The 22,500-nt window shown below is 36.9% G+C and overlaps 1 protein-coding gene and 1 long non-coding RNA gene across 2 annotated transcripts in view; both read right to left on the bottom strand.

Annotated features, from left to right (window-relative positions):
* Nucleotides 1-22,500, bottom strand: part of LOC106874583 (uncharacterized) — a 236,416-nt gene that overhangs the window by 207,676 nt on the left and 6,240 nt on the right. The gene's annotated exons all lie outside the window — the stretch shown is intronic.
* On the bottom strand, nt 3,276-8,632 carry LOC149134508 (uncharacterized). The gene is made up of 2 exons (XR_016242951.1): nt 8,269-8,632; nt 3,276-4,230 (listed from the first exon to the last, which is right to left on the bottom strand). It is a non-coding gene; the product is annotated as an uncharacterized LOC149134508 (long non-coding RNA).

Genomic DNA, 22,500 nt, shown 5'->3' with positions numbered 1-22,500 from the left:
TAGCCACCTTCACCCGACCTTTCGGAGATAGCTTTCTGTCGGCCCATTTCTAGGTGAGAGTAGGTACCCTGCTTGTTACCTCGTCCCAGTTTTGTTCATCGGGAGGTCCGGACCGAACCAGACCCCGAGCAATTTAACTGGTCCGTCCGTCCAGCGCCTAACGACGCAGTTGGACGGCATGGACTTGCTTCTTCAGGTGCCGAGCCGCAAGCCCACTGATTTTTGTTGGTTAATTGTCGCTCCTGAAACCGCCTTGTAGTCTTTGAGAGCGGTGCCGATCATTTCTACGTGTTTATGATCCGACACCACTACAGTGACGTCGTCGGCATATGCCGACACGCATCTCCCACATGCTAGGTCACGCGAGATTTCCTCTCAACGCCTTCATTTTGTGTAGTAGTGCCTCGAGAGTCAGTATGTACAAGAGAGACGAGAGGCGACAACCTTGCCGGACCGAGTGCATGATGCTGAACGGCTCTGAGAAGTGACCGTTAACTCTGACCACTGAACAGATGTCACTGTGCATTGTAGCTATCTCGCCTCTGAATACAGGCTCAAAACCAGCTGCCTTGAGGACTACCACCAGGTAATAATAGTAAGAAATGTATGTAATGCATTTTCTGTTTGCTGATTTATTTTATTTTATGCGCGCGTCTGTGCGTGTGTGTGAAAGTGTGCACGCGTATGCGTTTGTGCGCGTGTATATGTGTGCATGTGCGTGTGTATGTGCGTGTGTATATGCGTGTGTGTGTGTGTGTGTGTGCATGCGCGTGCGTGTGTGTAAATGTTTAAACCATCATTCTATGCTCTCATACATTTGAGTTAGCTCGCCTACTTGGGTTTGTGTATGTTGCATATGCGTTTTGGGGTGTATGTCTACAATAGCATATATGTTTCTGTTATGTATGTATGTATGTATGTATGCATTAACTTTGTGTGTGTGTGTGTGTGTGTGTGTGTGTGTGTGTGTGTGTGTGTGTGTTTGCTTGCGTGTGTAACTTCTCGCACATAAATATTTACGGGCAGATATTTAAAAATAATAATAAAAAGAATTCATTGAACATTGTCCGATCTGTCGACTGTCATTTTAGTCAAGACTTATGAGTTGCTTACAAAATGGCTTCCATATCATCGCTCCTCTCTTCCTCTTTCACATTTTATTTTTTATTTTTGTTTTTCATCTTGAATGAAATCATATTACACAGGCATTTTTAACGGTAGTTATTTACTCTGACCCTAAAAAACGTCCGCCCTACTTGGCCTTACCAATGTACCCTTTACTAAAGACCTCACTAAACAAATCATCATATCAATGTGTTTTTTCCCCCCGCCGGAAGAGAAGAAAACGAGTAACTAGCGCTGGCCGACCAACCAACCAACGAACGAGCCAGTCAGCGAGACAATCAGCCAACTATACGACAAATCATCTGAATGTTGACAGCAACCGTGCGTCAATCCCCTCATTAGTCTTACTAAATACAAATCCTGTCGCGATCCATTATTGTGACGGGCATGGGTCACTGGTCACAGGTCACAGTCTTATCTACGAAGCAGCGTTCAGGAGACATTTATCATACAATTTACTGGTATATTGCTATGGTACACGGTTTGAGTTCTATGGATGGACTTAAGTGTAATAATTTACCGCAGACATGTGTTTAAACAACCTACCGCGCACGGTCCACCTACTGTATCATACCACGCCGCCGTTCTGTTGTTTTTGTCGTAAATATTGTATTTTAAATATTATATTTTATGTAAAGAATCTTAATTGATTGCTGAAAGTGAGGTGTAGGCTAGAATTAACACTTAGATCTAGATTGAATCTTTGAACAATTCACCTGAATTATTCATTTCATTTTAAAGCGAGGGCTAAGTTTGGTCAAATTGGTTTAATAAATGTCAAGGAAAGTAAATATATGTGTTCACATTAATCCAATGTAGCAAAACGATGCGTTTGATAGTTGACGATGGCAATTAATGAGGTACACGGCCTGAAGTTTTGGGGTAAGGGGGCTAGACGATTACATCGATCCCAGTGCTCGCCTGATACTTATTTTTATGGACCTCCAAAAAAATGAAAAACAAAGTCGACCTCAGTGGCATTTGAATTCAGAACGTGCAGACGGACGAAATGCCGCTAAGCATTTTGTTCGGTATGCTAGCGATTCTGCCAGCTCGCCGCCTTACTAGAATCGATCGATATACAGTGAGACTGTCCTATTGGGCAAAACATTAACAAAAACCAGTTCATTGTTATTCGTGTTTATTCCCTGAACGGTAGATGCATAAACACTGTTATTTTGTTGCTTTAACTGTTGTTTCTATTCGGTTGTGTTAAAATGATTATTTTCTCGCTACTCGTGCATGTTATTAATATGTTGTGCTGCAATGAAATTAGTATTCTGCAATTAAATATTTTGCGTTGCAATTAAATTTGTATTTTTTGCTTGTTTTCTGAAAGGTCGAGCCAAGGTGGCGAATGCGTACATCGCATTCGTATGCTATCACTGCTTGACCATCGTTCCTTGCCCCGTTTGCTGGTTGACCAAGCTGGTGCGCTTACTCCTCCGATTTCTGTGGAAGGGGCGCGTTCCACTGGTCAGGCGCTCCACCTGTTGTCAACAGCCACTTCTTGAAGTTTCACTTGAAGAGGAAAGTGAGAGTGGAGAGGGAAGTGTTGCTTTGTAACAAGCTTGTTGAAAGATGGGTGAATGTTGGAAGAATGGTCAGTGTGAAAGGACCAATTCTGAGTATACACCTCATTCATTACCAATCATTTACGGTAGACTGAAAAGACAAGAATGGTCAGTGTGAAAGGACCAATTCTGAGTATACACCTCATTCATTACCAATCATTTACGGTAGACTGAAAAGACAAGAATATGCCGTACACTTCACACCCAAACGACGTCGTCTGGATACCCTTATTAAAATAGAACCAACAATAGTAGTGTTATTAAGCATTTGTTCATTATTTCAATGTTTCTTTTTCTGCATACGTGGACCTTTCTAGAGAACAAGGAAATAACTGGTCTAAGCATTAACTAGAAACAAAGTAGAAGGGTTTGTGACTTTCTACTCGGAGAAACTAGTCCATGCGAGGTAACGGCTTCTGTTTTTGTTCGGAAGGTACCATTATGTGCTCGGGGTCTACTTAAGACCAAACCTCCAGAAGAACAACTTGAAAGAAATCATGAGCATCCTGGCCAATCTTACTCAGAAGTGGGGTAAAAAAAGTCTGTTCTTGAAACATCAAGCATAACTGGCTGAAGCCTGCATTACTTCGGTGTTGTACTATTGTCTGACGGTTGCACCTTGTCCCAAGTAGTGTCTAACCAAACTGGGGGATATCCTCTTTTGCTTCTTGTGAAAAGGGACAGGTTCCGCTTGTCAAACGCCTAACTGTTATCAACATCCCCTACGAAGTGTTCCGGTATGACAGGGATGATGATGAAATACAAATACTTGCTATAGTTGACACATCTATAGGGATTCCTCGACAACGAGAACAGAGAAACGATGTGGTCGTTCTTCGAGCGGCACGTCTTCTTACGGCTTGTCTTGTTGACCGAGCTGCTGTTCTGGGTCAAGAATAGACTGATTGGGCGTATTGCATATGGAATGTTGCTAGATTCTCACTGCGCTTTTCCAGCTAAACAATATTGTCGGTGGAACCACAAATATTGTATTCTATAAAAGGATTACTTATGGATATAGGCAATGATAACTGGGAGCAATCCTGGACATTGACGGGAACAGTCTGAATAGTTTCACCCGGAGGACTTTCTTGTAAAGAATTATGATTATGGACAATTTCTAAAAATGTTTTAAGAAATAGGGTTACAAGAGAACAATGCTTGGTCACTGGATGAACTGTACAGAACCCGAGAGCAATCGAAACTGTTCGAGATGCATGGAAATTACCGTAGCCGTTTGGCACTCTCTTTTCAGTCAGTGTCCATGTATTACTGATTTGTAGGTGTATGTCAAACTGCTGTTATGTGCGAGTTGGATCAGGCTATCAAATGAATTTAACGCGTATAACAATCTATCGACTTCCTTTCGTAAGGACGAGCAGGAAATTTTCCTGTCTGAAAGCTATTGCGAAGGAATTTCCGCAATGGAAGATGTATACTGTCTACTTGGTTATAGCGAAAAAAGTTATGAAATTTAAACCAAGTATTCTACTCTCAGACCAAATCTTCATCAAATTCTTCAAAGAACCATCTGAAAAAAAAGGTGAAGATGGAGATTTCAGTAAATTTTAATAGGTGTACGAGAAAGGGGAGAAAGTGACGTGATGAAATGGCCCATAGCCTTGCGGCAAGAATTAGGACTGAACGTTTACCTTTGATGAGCAGATTAATCCGAAGTGTGTGTAGAGTATCCCGAATTAATCTACGTGTTGTCCTTACTTTGGAGATCCTTTCTTGCTGTTAATCTGCTGTTCTGTATTGTTATTGTTATTCATTATGATCTATTTATTAATGCTGAATTGCTCAAATCGTGGGAACATCGAATAGAATAGGTTGCGATATTTGTTCCGGTTCTTCACTCTTTATGATAAGCTATGTTAACTGATCAGTTGAGGAAATCGACTCCACACATTTGTAACGTTTCCCTCATGTTTTCTTTTAGGGAGAGTTAATGAGACGTTATCGCCAACAATGTGTCGTAAGTGAACAGAAAGATCTCGTTTTCGATAAGATAAGAATAAGATATAGGTATGAAACTATTTATTTTCTTCCGTTTGCGATCTTTTGTGCAACTATTCACTATTAAAATTCTAAGACCGCTTTGCAGAATTTTATCATCTCAGTTAACATAGGTATAGATTTAATATAGGTATAGATTAATATAAGCGTGAGATGAACTTGATATAATAACAGATGATAAGTATTAAAAAAACAAAATGAGCGAAAATATATTTTTTTTATTAGAGACAGTAAATAAATAAAAATGAAAGAAAAAGAGAATAGTTGAGAAACATTTTGTTGACATTTTAATAATGGATGAGACAAAATAGGTATTTTCTGATTTCTTGTTTTTTTGTTGTTGTCTGTTTGGAACAATTACATTGCAAGTATTGCATCATCATTTTGTACTGGTGCACCATCTTTGGGAGTAAAAATTGGTCTGTATAGTTGTTGTTGAGATTGAGAGAATTTGAACCACAGTCAGCTGACAGGTACATTTTTTTTCAAGAAATATTTTCTCGACTTTGACCCGATTGTAATTGAGGTTGATAAGGAAATATCTGGATAATGTTTGGCGTCTAACAGTCAAAGTTCTTTTCTCTGTTGGATTCCAAGTCAATTTTCCCCATAGTAATGTCTAATTTGATAATTTTCAATTTTCAAAAAAGAAAAAAACAGCGTCTAAAGTGAGGTAAAATGAGTAACGACTGATGTTAATAATTTCTCTTTAACAGCATGGTGCGTAAATATGTCAGTAAGTGAGCTACACCAGCAGATTGTGAAGAAGCTATAGAGAATATCTTATGTTGAGCTTTTAGATTTAGTCAAGTTTCGTCAGTTTCATATCATGTGCCATTTTTCCAAGATCCTCTTTCATTTGACCTAGATATTTAAAATTTTTGTTGCATTTCTGATCCTTCTGATGTCCAAGGATGGGTACTCATGTGTATGAGTCTTTTTTTCAAATGTAATTCTAGAGAAATGAAGAGGCAAATTTACCTTACTTTGTCTTACTCATTTTACCCATCTAACTTTGTCTTTTGTTCTCAAAAAAGAAAAAAAAAAAAGCGGAAATAATTTTCTGAAATAGTTTTCTGAATATGCTATAGTGTTTTTAATATATATAGAGGTCATTTGCTTAGATGATATAGTTTTGTAAGATTGTGTACAATTAAGAAAGATGTTTTTTTCTCAAACTCCAAAATGCAGTAAATATTACTCAATGTGTAGCCTCACCTATATATTTTAAAAGAATAAATCAGAGGAGGAAGGGCAACGAATTAAGCTTCGACCCTCACCGTTTTTCAAACATCCATCTACATACACAACATCTCAGAGCTCTGTATCAACACCCTTCAACATTATCGTTCCTACTCAGCCAAGACTAGCTTAAGGAATGTTCAGAATTAGCTGCAGTATCAATAACTTCACTGGTCCTAAGGGTTGTGCTGAGGGTACACACCACCATCTACAAGTGCAGAGTTGTAGGAAATCTAACGTTCTGACAAGGTTCATTCTGACTACCTTCACTACCTGTAAATTTATGAGTGGGAGAATATGCCCTTCCTAATGGCTGAGACAACTGTTTCTCCTCACCATACACTGTAATCTCATCCTGAAGCCAAACCCCTTTGTGAATCTACAGAAGTGTATACACTTCTAGAGTCTAATATGTCCATCCTGTCACACTGCATCCCACGCAATTTATCAGTGCATATTCAATTATGCAGTATGGTCCTCCACATTCTACAAAAGGTTAGTTGTGCCACATTCATATTACAACTAGGAAAATAGAGCTATGTCAGAACTCGTGATTCTATCAACTACATGCTTGCTATAGGACTTCTCGGCTGAGCTAACCTAGGACAGCACAATAACTATTTGCTTCCCATCGGACTACTCGGTAGTGCTCACCTGGGACAGCACAATAACTATATGCTTGCTACAGGACTGCTTGATCAGAGCTGGCTTGGCGCTGGCAACACAACTACTATCTGCGTGACATAGGAATGCTCACATAACAAGAACAAGAAAAGTACAAAATATAAGAACAACAGCGCTACCACCACCATCACTACCACAGCAGCAGCAGCAGCAGCAACAGCAGCACCCACCACCACCACCTCTAACAACAACAACAACAACAACAACAACAACAGCATTACATTGTACTACAGCAAACTACCGACGAAGTCTGCAGTAGTAAGACCCCCCCCGCCTCGGAATGCCTTTTATGATAGGTATTCTTGATCAGGACTGTCTTGAGGCTAAGCAACAACCTCAACAACAACAAGTCAATGAGGACACCGACTCCTTTTCGAATCACTCTACCGTGACTTAAAAAGAAAGGAGCACGTTGAGTAATATAAATCGAAGTAAAAACAAAATAGATGAACATGGTTTGAATGCCTTCGATCATGGTCTGCTTGAACTAAACCTGGGGTTAAGTAACAAAAATAACATTGCGCTTCATCTAATGTGCTACATCTAATACACTATATTATACTACATTGTCTGAAACCATATCGAATATACATCATCTACGCTGAATTATGCTTCCTCCAGGAAGAAGTATCTGGTCTAGGATGCGATCTACATTCTTTTGTGTCGTTTGTATGAAGAGTTCTATGGTCATCCCAGACCAGATCTCCTTTTTGGTCTGGTAGGCTTCGAGGATTTTCGAGTTTTCCTCGATGTCTATCGTCAGTGCAGCAATTAGCCAAGGAATGGCTTTTGCTGGTGTACCTGTTGAATGACTTTGGCCAGTCTCTGGCCGCAGTAGAAAGGAACTAACAACTAACTGCTCCTAGCTTTTTAGGGGATTCAGAGAGTGATGTTTGGCTTCTTCCTCGGTGCAGAATTGAACGTCCTCTGTATACATTCTGTTAGATTCCAGACGGAACCTACAGTTTTTTGTATTTGAGCCTCTGTGACTCTTTCTAGTCAACACCATGCAATCCTTACTCTTTCCCTCTCTACTGGCAGGTAACTACTTCTACACTATCAACTACTAGACAGCGAACGAATTTGTCACTGCCACTACAATTACTGCTGTATCTCTAGCAACATGTCAGGTAAACGAATAAATATAAGTAAATAATATTTCTCCCTTTTTAGTTAATTCTCCGATGTTTACTGGTTACTCCGACGCGAGAACCAAAGAAAAAAAAAGCGTGTAATATGCAACACAGGCAGTAAACAGACATAAAATAGAACAGAGTGGTGACATTTAGAAGAGATGGCCCGGAAGTTGTTCCTTTTCGATTACCATCGCAAACAGCAGTAATTTTTTTCAGCTGAATACACGTCGTTGATTGGTTAAAATTACCCAAATACGACAACTTTAACACGAAATAACTTCTAAAATACGAAATTTTGTCAAAAATATCGATAGTAAACCGTGTTCAGTGTGAGAAATTACATCAGCATACGAAAGTTTCAAACTGTTTAGTTTAAAAAAAAAATAATAATAAAAATCTGTGATCGAAACTGAACAGATCCGAAAACGCAAACAACTATGATTAAAAGCAAAATCAATTGACCTTACAAAACAGGAAAATAAACTCACCACTCGACAGCAATTAACCTGTTGTCCACGATGGTATAAATTTGAAGGGTGCAGATACACTATTATGTGCTTTTTCTAATAAAATCCACGGAACGAGGTCAAGCGAAACTTGCCAGGCTCACGGTCATAATAACAACAACAACAACACCAACACCAACACCAACAACCACAGTGACAGCCGCAACAGTACCAAAATCATTAATAACAGCAGCAACATCAACAGCCCTAAGAACAGCGTTAACAGCATCAGCGGCAGTAATGGCCGGGATTACAGCAACAGCAACCATAATCGTAGCAATAACACGTGCCACGTTGAAGTGGAAGAGAGTATGTTGATATGAGGGGGAGAGTGAGAGAGAAAGAGAGAGGGGAGAGAGAGAAGGAGGGAGAGAGAAAGAGAGAGAGAGAGAGAGAAGCACGTGACTTTGTCAGTGTGTCATTATTGGTGAATGGGTCGTCATTTTGGTGACTGGAGGTGTGGTGGGGGTGGGGGGTGAAGATGTGGAAAGTGACGGTAAAGCTGGCAACAGAAGAAGAAAAAAGAGGAGGAGGAGGAGGAGGTGAAGAAGAAGAAGAGGCGAAGAAAGAGGAAGAGGAGGAGAAGAAGAAGAAGGACGAGGGGAGGTGAAGAGGATGATGATGATGATGGTGGTGGTGGTGGTGGTGGTAGGAGAAGGAAAACAAAGAAGTTTTTTTGTTTTTAAATGTGAGTAGAGGAAGGTAAAAGACGGATAAACAAGTCATAACGAAAAACGAAGGAGGTGAGGTGAAGAGGATGATGATGATGATGATGATGATGATGATGATGATGATGATGATGATGATGATGATGATGGTGGTGGTGGTGGTGGTGGTGGTGGTTAGAGAAGGAAAACAAAGTTTTTTAAGGAGTGGCTATGTAGTAAGTAGCTTGCTTACCAACCACATGGTTCCGGGTTCAGTCCCACTGCGTGGCACCTTGAGGCAAGTGTCTTCTACTATAGCCTCGGGCCGACCAAAGCCTTGTGAGTGGATTTGGTAGACGGAAACTGAAAGAAGCCTGTCGTATATATGTATATATATATGTGTGTGTGTATGTGTTTGTATGGCTGTGTTTTCCCCCCCAACATCGCTTGACAACCGATGCTGGTGTGTTTATGTCCCCGTAACTTAGCGGTTCGGCAAAAGAGACCGATAGAATAAGTATTAGGCTTCCAAAGAATAAGTCCTGTGGTCGATTTGCTCGACTAAAGGCGGTGCTCCAGCATGGCCACAGTCAAAAAGACTGAAACAAGTAAAAAAAGAGTAAAAGAGTAAAAGAGAGGAAGGTATAATTAAAAGACAGATAAGTCATAACAAAAAAACAAACAAGAAGGCGTTGTCACCCTCATCAATACCCATCTATCTATCTATCTTTTTTTTTTTTTTCGATCCCTTTTGATCGAACTCCCCCTTTTCCCCTTCCTACGATCCCTTTTGATCGACACCACCACTTTTTTTTTCCTTCCTTTCCCCCTCCCAAAAAGAAAAGCTCTACATTGTATTTGTCCCATCTTCGTTGAGCCCTGTGTGGCTAATAAAAGAAATGTATCTATCTATCTATCTATCTATCTATCTATCTATCTATCTATCTATCTATCTATCTATCTATCTATCTAATTATCTCTCTCTCTCTCTATCTCTCTATCTATCCGTCTATCTATCTATCTATCTATCTATCTATCTATCTATCTAATTATCTATCTATCTATCTATCTATCTATCAATATAAAGTCCCATCAATAGTGATAAATACAGTAGGTCACATATCTTATATTCATCCTTATTACCATCCGCTTCTTTCACGAAGGTGTTGGTGAGGTGAGGTAGACGGTGGTGGGCATTTCTGAGCTGCTTATTTTTCTCATTCTTTTTCACCCATTTTACTGGTAGATATATTAGATATTAAACATGTTGCGCAAGTACATGCGTATAATTAGATACTTGCGTGTAAATAAATTCATACATAACGTATACATGCATAATACATGCATAGCTAATTACTATACAGACACCACTCCCACGTATATGTGCACGGCTATGCATACACATACAGCGAGAGAGAGAGAGAGAGAGAGAGAGAGAGGGGGGTGATATACCGACGAATATCGTTTTCTTGCATTTCAAATGACGAAGAACCATGGTAAAGTCTTTCCAGCATTAATAAATGAATGAATGAATAAATAAATAGAAGCGTTGGCCAAATTATAGAGAGTGTAATGATTCACGTGTCCAGTTATCCAGTTGCTAGTGGTAGGGGCTTATTTCTTTCATGTCCCCCACCCATTAGATGTCACGTGAGTAATGACATCTAAATGACGGTGCTCCCCACACAAACTTCCACCGGCTGATTGCAACTCGCGTTTTATACCTGTGAACTCGAGAGCCATTTCTCGGTAGGAGGTCTCCATTCAGCTGGTAAGGCACCAGTTACAAGACACGGCTGACGAAGCATTAACTTCACATCCACCTTTCACGTCATATGACATCCCACCAACATCCGTATCATGTATATATTTATTGTTTCTGTAACGTCTAGATCCTTTATTAGTGTTGCCCGTTGTTTTTGTCTGGTTACAGTTCAGTATATTGTCTTTACAAGTATATAATTTCTCAATTTAAACTCCGGGATAGAAACGTGTTGATGTTTGCATATGTTTCCACGGTCGTTATTGTGTGGACAAAAAATTGGTTTTTTGGCAACCTTTCATACCCTTGTGAATTAAGAAGTTAAGAGACGAAGCAGTAAGAAAAACACCAAACACGTTTACTGTTTGTATATCTTGTCACTTTTACACACTTTTCATTCAATAAAGCAGCAGGAGTATTTGTCACCGACACATCAAACTGCTTGCTTCAATACAGAAGATTGCCTTCCGGTTCGAAACCGACTTGAGCTCACGTTACAACACTAGAAACAGCGAAGCGGAAAATTAATTTCTCGTTAGAGGAAGCCGAAGCTGTGTGATGGTAAAAACAGAACAATACTATTCAAACTAATAAGGTCACATGGTAATATATATTTTTTTTAATCACTCATCATCTTCTGAATTTTCTCCATAGTTCTCGACATCACTAAGAGTGGCTGAAGTTTCGGCTAGATCTGGGTTAAAATACACACGCACACGAACAGATAGCTAGCTAGCTAGATAGATAGTCATATATACCAACCTTGTTGTTGTTACTCCGTCGCTTACGACGTCGAGGGTTCCAGTTGATCCGATCAACGGAACAGCCTGCTCGTGAAATTAGCATGCAAGTGGCTGAGCACTCCACAGACACGTGTACCCTTAACGTAGTTCTCAGGAGGGATATTCAGCGTGACACAGTGGGACAAGGCTGGCCCTTTGAATTACAGGTACAACAGAAACAGGAAGAGTGAGAGTGAGAGAAAGTTGAAAGAGTACAGCAGGGTTCGCCACCATCCCTTGCTGGAGCCTCGTGGAGCTTTAGGTGTTTTCGCTCAATAAACACTCACAACGCCCGGTCTGGGAATCGAAACCGCGATCCTATGACCACGAGTCCGCTGCCCTAACCACTGGGCCATTGCACCTCCACTGAAATACGTTTAATAGAGTATGAATTTATCATTTTATGATAAGATAGGTGCATCACATACAATATATACATGCATGTGTGTGTGTGTGTGTGTGTGTGTGTGTGTGTGTGTGTGTAGGTGAATAGTATGCTTTGCTGCAATATATTTTACCAGAATTTTTCGGCCCAGTTAAGTAATCTATTCATACGGAATCCTTGCTGTGTTAAACTGTTTAATCTAAGCAAAGACAGACTAGACTGATATGGGAAAGAGTTACTTGATATCAGAATAAACACAAAGCCAAATGCATTTAGTACACGTGTCTCTAGTTGTTATGCAACTAGAAACATGTGCGTTAAATGCATTCAAAATATAAGCCTTTGACTTTGTGTTTATTTGATATATATATATATATAGGAAAGAAAGTTATTTCATTCCATCGGTGACTGATGTCGAACCGTTAAGTTACGTGACATAAACACACCAAAACCGGTTGTCTTTAAAAATAAACCATCTAAAAAACTCCCAGTGTATTTTCAACTTAAACACACGCACACACACACACACACGCGCGCGCTCGCGCACGCACACACACACACATACGCAGACACACACACACATACGCACACACACACATACGCACACACACACACACACACACAACGTATAAATATACATCTCCCTAACAATAAAAGAAACGTTAAACCTTTTTCCGACATTATCATCATAAAGCAAACTGTAATGTCAACAGCGTATCGCAGATATATAAACTTTAGGAAATTCAGAAAAACATCGTTACAAATGGTTATATTTGTGACTGATGTTTTTGTAAGTTTGCAAGAGGACATACTTCATTATTTTTGCTATTTTGCTATTTCTTTTTTCTTATTTTCTTCACAATTACAGGAATATCAAAGGAGATTAAACATTGGGAACTTCTTTGATTTGGTCCACCTCTTTGCCAAATATAACCGTATTGCTGAGAACCATCAAGTGCATCGCATATTAAAAGAAATCGCAGATGTCAATACTCTCAGATTGTACTCAGAAGGATATAACCAAGTCTTTGGCTACTTATATGAGAAAATCGATAACAAATAAAATCAACGTAGCATTTCTTCTGCATGAAGGTACAGATGTCTCCCTTCATTGGGCAGGCTTGTCTTTGCATACGGTATGTATGTGAAAGTTTCATTGAAGTGTGATATAAAGTCTACAGCAGCTGAAAAGCTGGAAGAGATAACCTTGTCCTCATCTCCTTTTCTTTTGAAAGAAGTGGCTTACAGAGAGAAAATACGAGGGGTTAGGGCTATGATAGATCTGTCAACATTGTTTGATCGTACAAGGATCTTCACTTGAGGATTCTTCTTCGCATTGAGAAACAGCTTTATATGTTCACTGCTTGAACTTTGTGCGTATTGCATAAAATCAAGTTGTTATTTTGTCACATTCTTCAATGAAGTAGAAATGTTATAAAGTTTCATTTCAAGCGGTAAGCTTCATCCATCAGAGCTCAACTGTTCATTCTACACTGGATCGTATGATGAAGAACCGAAAAAGCTCTCTGACAAGAGACAACCTTGCAGAAAAGTCCCTATGGAAAACATAAAGAATATATTTTCGGCTCTGGAATAGTTTCTAGTCAAGATGTATGAAAGTAGTCCATGAGACACTGCAAGTGAAGATGAAATTGGATCCTTCACTTGCTGGAAAATTTAGCTGGAATTCCAACAAGTGTTACATAGCATCAATTTTTAGTTAATTCTTTGCTTTGAAATTGCAACACGAGAATTCATGGAGACAGCTATTGCATCAGATGTTTTCTCGCAATAGCACCTTAATTTACAAACTTCTTGTACAAATGACTGATACAGTGCTGAAGTGACTTCATGGTTTTTGGACTGAAGGTAATATATTTACTAAAGGTAATATATTTACTAAAGGTAATATATAAAAATGTAACGCGACTAGTACAAGATATGAAGCAGAGAAAAGAACGGATGAGTTTCAACAAGCAAGTAACATCACGAAGCAAACTAGAGGTGTATCTATGCAAGACAATGACCTACGTTTGGTAAATGCACTGCCTCAACGAAGTAATCTAGCTGGAACTACCCAAATAGTGACACTGTCAACCTACTAGGGATTTGATAACATAGTCTAGAGTACAATGTATCTTACAATATATCTAAAAAAAAAAAACGTCACACAGGGACAATAATGAAAATAAACATAAATAATATTTTATTAAGCAAGATGTAGTAAAAAATATTTGTCACCAGCATTATAGTACTACTATATATTTTAAAAACAAGATACTATTTCGGATTCTGGTTGGGCCCCAAGGTTTCCTGCTCTGGAAGAGTTGGTTAAAAGCTTATACCATTGCGCGATACCAGCTTGCAGCTATGTTATGGCATCAGCCAGCATTTTATGAGTTAAGACTCAAAGTCAAATGAAATCTGATATTAAATACTTATTTGTTTACATATCTCTGTTGAAAAATTAAATGAGTGAAGAATCAATTTTCCCAAGATTCTCTCGGAAGCTATGAATGAAATGCTCGTTTCGTATCATTTTCTTTCTGATAAGCATTAAACGGTGAAAAAGGGTTGCATGACTGTGTGTTTAACGAATAAAACTCTACCGTAACAGGTCACCAGAAGAAAGTAGGTGTACATATTAGCAAACGGTCATGCTTTTCAATATTTCCAAAAAGCTTTGAAATGCTAGCAACATACATAACTAGAGTAATATATTCTGGAATAAAACTGGAATATTAGCTCTCACTTTGAACGATAAGCGTTTACAATACAAGAACAGGAAGCTGTAACAATGCCTGATGAACAAAACAGATAAGGACGCTGGTAAACTCCCTAGAAGCGATAACCGGCACAGACTCAGTTGAATAACACTAAGAAGGTTACCTACATCAAGTGGTTGGCCGAAAATGTCATCAAGACATTACATATTTATGAAACATGATGTCTTTGCTAGAACATTATATAACGACATCCGTAGAAAGGATAATCCTGAGGATACAGATATAATAAGCTACAGTAGTGTGGTGGTATTTATCATGCTTAATATGAACGAATTCTGGTGGAATGTTTTTGTCAAGGTTTCAGTGCAAGAAACTAGATGTAAAGATCTGGGATGGAGAAAAGTAACTATGCACAGAATTTGAAGTCAGTTAGTTACCCGGCAGATGTTAATATAATGTTTAGGATTAGTGCAAAAGAAAAATATCTTCGCCAAACTGAAGAGAAATGCACTCTTTTGAGACGAAGCCTTTAGGTTTCTACCTATAATTATTACAGCATTTGATTACGTGACTTACTGTCTCAAAACTAATCGTGAGAAGCTGGGTTTCACAAGCCAATAAAGACACGTTCAATCAGAAGGTTACAGTTACAAATTATCACAGCCATTGTTCAAGTATATAAAGCAATTCAAGGGATTTAGCATATAACACGATACGCACATGCAATTATATCTATGCCTGCACCCATGTGTGTACGCATACATGCACACATACATACATACATACATACATACATACATACACACGTACTATCAAAATTACCCTGTTGACGTCATGTAATATTCCAGTGAAAGAGCCTTTTTCTAGGCTAGAAACCAGCTCTTTCAAAAAAATTAAACCAGAAACACACACACAAATACACACTTGCATTCATGCATAAATGCATATTTAACACAGTGCACCCATAAGAGATATTATCTCCAAACGAGTACTTTCCTTGATGAATTTTCATTAAGTATGATACACTGATTGCTAATTTAATCTAATACTACTTCTGATGCACATGACGAATTTTTACCCAACCGGCCGCCTAATTGCAACTTCAGTGATTTTTCAATCATTGTTTTTCTATATCAGTGACGACGGATTTTGTTTTGGTATGCAGTTGCCAGTGAGTACATGCTAATAGATGCTAACACAATACGTCCATAAGAGATATTAACTTCGGACGACTAGTGCAGTCAGTGTGATATTTCGTGATACATTTGCATTAACTATGATGCAAAGATTGCTAATACATAGATACACATATACATAAACTGAAGGAAATAAAACATCAATGGAGAACTAATGAGAAATCTACAACTCTTATATCCAGGTGATAGACTTCTATTAGTATCTATTATCATAGACACAGTGGGTTATGTAACAATAGATTTGCATAAAATCATAGAAATGCTGGGATTCCCCAATGAAGCAGAGCGAATCGATTTACATTCTTCAAATACAAACAATTAGAAATACAGAAAAAAATTTGTAAACCATTCCAGGGATTCTCCATTTGAGATATCTAGGCTGAATACATGCACACATTCATATATACATATGGAATACCTCTTCACACACACAAACAAGAGTAATGAAACCAACACACTTGTATACTAAAGTGATATGTACACTAAATGAGTTCGAGTTTATCTACACGTACATATATATGCACATGCTAATTCACATATCCAACAATCCAAAAGCTGTCTTGATATAAACAAAAGAATTTTGCCACTTTTTAGTGATCGGTTTGAATTCTGCAATGGAAAGAAAAGAAAAGAACTCAAATAAACCCCCCAAAATTAGGATGCTTACAAACATCCAATAACCCACCCATCCATCCATCCATCCATCCATCCATCCACCATTCAATCAACTAACCAGTCAATCAATCAATCAATCTATCTATCAATCAAAGTAGCATAGTGTTTTGTATTGTGTCTAAGGCGAAGCCGTTTTCCTTCAATAGCCGGGTCCACTTAATCATAAGTAGACACCAAAGTTTAGTTTAGTTTATTGTGCTGTATCCATGACCAATGCAGTCAACTATTTAGAGTCAAGAACTCTAAAAAGCCTACCTAGTTGCTAGATAATTCCATGTGACATCATTGCACTGTTTCTTTCGTCAAAACACATAACTGTTCAGTCTTCTTAAATTCAAGTAGGTACCACAATATGGTACACTTTATCCCTATAAGTAGTGGCAACACTGTTGAACTGAAGAGTTAGATGCAATATACAGTTGTACTATAAAAATGTGATGTAGTTTTCTTTGGGCCTTCAGTTGGAGTCGTGTCAGATAGCGTGTCTTGGGCATTTTAAACTTGACAGAGCCTATCCTCTCCACGTCTGAACAGAGCCAATTTCTTCTCGATAGATAGACCCTTGATAGATAGATTAATAGATAGATAGATAGATAGATAGACAGATAGGTAGATAGATGGATAAATACATAAAGAGAGAGAACTGATGCCAATACAGGACTCGTATTCTATATATCAACCTCTAAAGGATGAAAAGCAAAGTTGATCTCAGTGGGATTTGATCTCAAATCATAGAGAACCGGAACGAATACCGCAAAATATTCAATGTGACGTACTAACGAATTTACTAATGCGTAATATGGCGGCAACTGTAGTTAGCCACATGCCTCTTGGATATATGTTATTTAAATAGGATAAGTGTCCTACTTCAATGGAAAACAAAAACAATTATGGAATGCAGAAGTTAATATGCAAAGATAAAGTTTTGTAGCCAATAATATATATAGCTATTTCATGCACCAAACACAATTTAAGCTCGCCGAGGAACACCGTCAGAACTTTATAAAAACTGGCTTATCTGAAAGAGAACGTAACATATCTTTTACAAAATAATATTTTGTTTTAGAGTTAACAAATCGACGTATTTCTAGGTAAGAGGTAAATATAACAAGATATTTTGGTTGTCGTCATATTAGTTTTATTTCACTCCCAACACTAGATTAAACATTTTCAGGTACATTTCAGAAAAATGTGTAACTAATTATAAAGACCCCCAGTATTTAACTGCACTTCATTTTTATCGACCCCGGAAGAGTTAAAAACTGAAGATGACCGTAGCATGATTCGAACTCAGAACGTAAAAAGACACGTCTAAATACTGTAACGTATTTAGCTTGCTGCTCTATTGATTCTATCGTCCAGCAAGTTTTATAGAATTAAATAATAAACAGTGTTTTCCTCTCTTTCGAGGTCTGACACCAGTGTTTAGTGATAGCTTTTCTACGGTTGTTCAGAGTGTTATTTTCAAAATATTTTTCTAGGATTTTTCTTCCTTTTTTTTTTTATGGATTTATAAATGCCGTAGTTGATGAAAACCGCAGGTTCATCTCTAATAACTTTTGTTGTCCATTTACATGCTGTTTTGTTGGTTATCAAGTTTTTTTGTTTTTCTTTTACAGTTGAAATTGTGGTCGTTTTGTTGGTTGATTATGAGTGTGGTTGCTTTTGTGGCTGTAACTGTGGTTGCTGTTTCTTGCTTGATGTGGTTGTTGCAAAATTAATGTGGTTTTTCTTCACTTTGCATCAGTTGCTGTTAATGGAAAATATCTTGTCGTCCCTGCCTTTTATTATTTTCGCTATTTTGTGGAGTTAATTACAATTGTCGTCACAGTTGAGACTGCCCTCATCACTGGGAGGAGGTTTCGAGAGAGAGAATTCTAAGACAAGTTTTCCACAACACTTCTTTTTAATTCCTTTCCGTTAACTTACAAAAGAAAGTTGCAAACTGTTTAAGGGTTTCAGTTATCAAAATGACACAAACACCTTTGGTGTTATTCATTTAGCATGAGCTCTGATATCTCTGTTGTGACTAAGAATGACCGGAATATGTTATATTCATTTTTTTATATATACTTTTTGCTCCAGAGATTGATTTTATCAGGAAGTAAGATTATGCAATCTGGTTTTTATTACAATTTGATTTCCAGAACAATTCTTTCAGGTTTATTTTCTTTGTCTATCGTAATAGTTTTGTGAAGGACAAAGAATAAATCCTTGAATAAGAATGGAAAATCCCCACATCCACATGGTACATAATGTTGTAAAGAAAGCAAGAAACCAGCCAAGATATTCGCTTCCAAGAGCCCGGATACGGTGCAACGAACTAACATTTGAAAGGCTTGTTTTATTAGTTAATCAAGCGTTTAGCATTGTTTAATGGGCTGTGATTCCACGCTTTATTCAACTCATTGGACCACCAGAACATAAACTTGTATCTGACACCGAACACAAACATCCTGCATCCAACATTGAACATTAAACTATTAAACGCCGAATGGAGGCTATTAAATGCAATTTATCTTTACAATTTCATCAACTGTACAGCGTTAATGTTCTCAGCACACAATCAAAGGTGGACAGCTAAATTTCACATACTTTCTTGCTCTTGTGTCTAACTTTTCCAGTGTTTTAATGAAGTTTTCTGTACCATTTTTTCTTTCCATTTCTTTCTTTTTTAATGTCAGAATATAGTATTTACTCTACAAAATGTATTCTTAGATCAACATAAAACAAACAAAAATATTAGAATAGGGTTATTTTGAATACTGACAAGTTAAAGTAACTTTGAAATGAAAAGAACTGTCGTTTCGGACTCAGGTTCAGAAGAACTGACGTTAGAAATAAATTCCTCTACTGATTTAAAGTTTGTGAAATATTAATCTAAAATTTGTAGAATGTTATTATTTTAAATAATAGACATGTATGCCTAAAATAGAGAAAAAAAATATAAATTAATAAAAGATTTTGAGCGCAGCGCTGAAACTTTCTAAATTTGTATCGACAGCTATAACTGTCGTCTGCTGCACAAAGAAACTATGTTGAAATTGCCGCGCTGATGAAAATATTTCTATGGAAAGCCATTAAGGTAACTTTTCAAAGGTCAACTTCAGTAGGAGCTCAGAGCACTAGTTTTTCAGGATTCTGTTGAGCTTCACAATAGAAACAGAACAAGTGAAATGGTATTTTCCATGTTATAAGTAATAACTTAATTTAAAACATTGTCTTTTTTTTCTTTTTCGTCGTCTGTTCGTTTATTTGATATAAGCATTACTGAATATAAATTTCGGATTACTTGACAATGGTATCTTATGTTAATTCATTGCCATACTGAAATTGCAAATAATAAAGCGTAAATGTAAATAACACACAAGTAAGTATGTATGTATGTATGTATGAGTGTGTGTGTGTGTGCGTGCGTGCGCGTGTGTGTGTGTGCATGCGTATGTATGTATGTATGTATGTATGTAATGTATGTATGTAAATGAACAGATATTGGTCAAGAAGTTCACACAGTAAGTGTTTCGGTTTGGAGTAGAAAATGATATTCTTACAAGCTCTAAGTAAAGACCCATGTAACAAGCGGCTCTACATTATAATATATAAATGAATAAATAAATACATGAATATATAGATAAACATACATACAAACACATATACATTTATAAATACACACACACACACACACACACACACATACATATATATATATATATATATATATATATATATATATATATATATATATATATATATATATATATATATATATATATATATAAAAGCGTGTTGGTTTGAGTGTAGCTGTGTGTACACGCTCAAGTGTGTATAACTCGACGTTTGTATATGAATACATGCTTATATATATATATATATATATATATATATATATATATGTTTCGAGATAAGCAGTAAAATATCGACAATTTTTTTGAAAATTATCAAAATTCAATTGCAAGAGTAATGAATTATCTGAAAAATATGAATATCAATACTTTTATACTTTTGAAATATTCCTTATCCGGTAATAACTTTCGAATGACTTCTGGAATATCTTCGTAAACTCTCGTTTACACGAACTCTCTTATCAAAAGCGAAGAATATTGTAAGAAGTTCAAAACAAATGACGGTTGTAAAGCATTATTTGAGTTTAGTTGTTATATACACTGGCTATCTCATCACCTATTTAGCTGCGAAATTCCTTTTTCTGCATCGGCAAATCATATGGCAATTCTGTTCAGAATTTGTTAGCTACAATATTTTGCTTTCTTTAATGTTTCTGCAGCAACAAAATCTTTGAACAGAGTCCTGTTTTCTTCAGTCACGAAAATCATTAAAACCATTTTCGAAGTTTAAGATTCTAAGTTAATTCACGCAACCTTTCTTCTCTTTCTATTGGTCTCTGATTTCAATGTTTCTGAAGACGGGTCCAAAATATCTCATAATTGAACAATTATTTAGGGTATTGCTAGCTATAACCTTTTTATATCCAACAGAATAAAATGCAGTGAAATTAAAAAAAAATAATTCTGTATCAAATTCCGCGTCATTAAACGTTTTATTTAGCATGTGAAAAATATCATTTGTTCAACCAAATCAAGAAATATTGTTGATGAACATTTCAAAAAATTTACAGATATAGTTTTAATTAAAATTAATGAAGTTTCCGAGTGTTGCAAAAAATTGGAATACAAGAAATTCCTTTAACTGATTTTACTCTTAATTTAGAATTTCACTTCCATATCTGACAGTGGATTATTTTTACTTATTGTAAATTATGTTTTAAAATATTACTAGTTAGTTAAATTTCTTTTTCAATTATTTTGTCAAAAGCTGTGATGAGTTTCCTTTCTTTTAAATCCTTTAATATGTTTTACAACATTTGCATATACTTTAAGGCCGTGCTCATGTTATTCTCTGATCGGAGACCTGGCCCTCAGATGTTTACAACAGACTGAATCCTGCTAAAGACATCCAAGAGCCCGCTGGTATGATGTTAAAACGAGTGCTGAGTTAAGTATGAAGTATGATAATGTTTTCAAAATGTTCGTTTATTTTCGTTCCGTTTTATATTGTGAAGCAGGCTAACAATTTTTGTACTTGTTACACATTTGTCTAACAATAACGAAACATTTCCCAAGGGACATCTTTTATATGAACAGGTAAGTGATAAATAGTGAAATAAGCGCTAACAAACGCTCTATGCGACCAGTACCATTGTGTAAGAAACAAACACTGAATATTACTACTGAAGTCGCATTTAAAATACTCAGCAAACCACTCCTTACTACAAGTCACCATTTCATGTTTAATCAATTTTGGATTTCGGAACTATACCCCCTTACCTGACTCTGCACACACACATACACACACCATTGACATGTAAATCAGTTCATTGGTTAGTCTTACGTACGTTTCAATAATTCATTTAATTAACTGGTATACACACAGCTCACCACATGCACCACGCTAATGTTATTTTCTTTTCATTAGAAGTGTAATTTTAAATGACTAAAAAGATTTGTTCGTGGTCCACTATATTAAGTTTAGTAACCCCTATTTAACTATATACTCTTCATGCAGAAAACAACCCTAGGAAAAATTTTCAGTGTTATTTTTAATTACCTAATCAGTTACTTTTACTTTTTATCCAAAAGCTACATATAGTTTTTCAGTTATTCTAGACTCTTGTACTTATACACATGATTATGCTTCGCTGAGTAAGTCTAATTAGGTAGAAATATGTCTGGTTTTATTACCATAGTTACCAAAGATTAAGCTCACTCCCAACTTCAGCCGAACTTTATGTAATCTAGATATCGGAGTTGCCTACCTTTTCGTTCTTGACAGAAATTATTATTAACGTTATTATTTTTCTTTTCATTATTTCGTTACTGATGTATTTTTTATTGGTTAACAGCTTTTTGGAGGTATTTGCGATATTAAGTACGTATTCTCCCCAACATTGTTATTGTTCAACAATGTTTGTCTTTCCTTGATATGAGCATATCCTCGATTCATTAAAGTCATCCTGCTCACCTCTT

This window comes from Octopus bimaculoides, chromosome 8 (assembly GCF_046866305.1).
Source record: "Octopus bimaculoides isolate indiv1 chromosome 8, ASM4686630v1, whole genome shotgun sequence".
NCBI classification, from domain to species: Eukaryota; Metazoa; Mollusca; class Cephalopoda; order Octopoda; family Octopodidae; genus Octopus; species Octopus bimaculoides.
The sequence above is the reverse complement of the archived record's forward strand: the minus strand, read 5'-3'. Positions and strand labels throughout refer to the sequence as shown.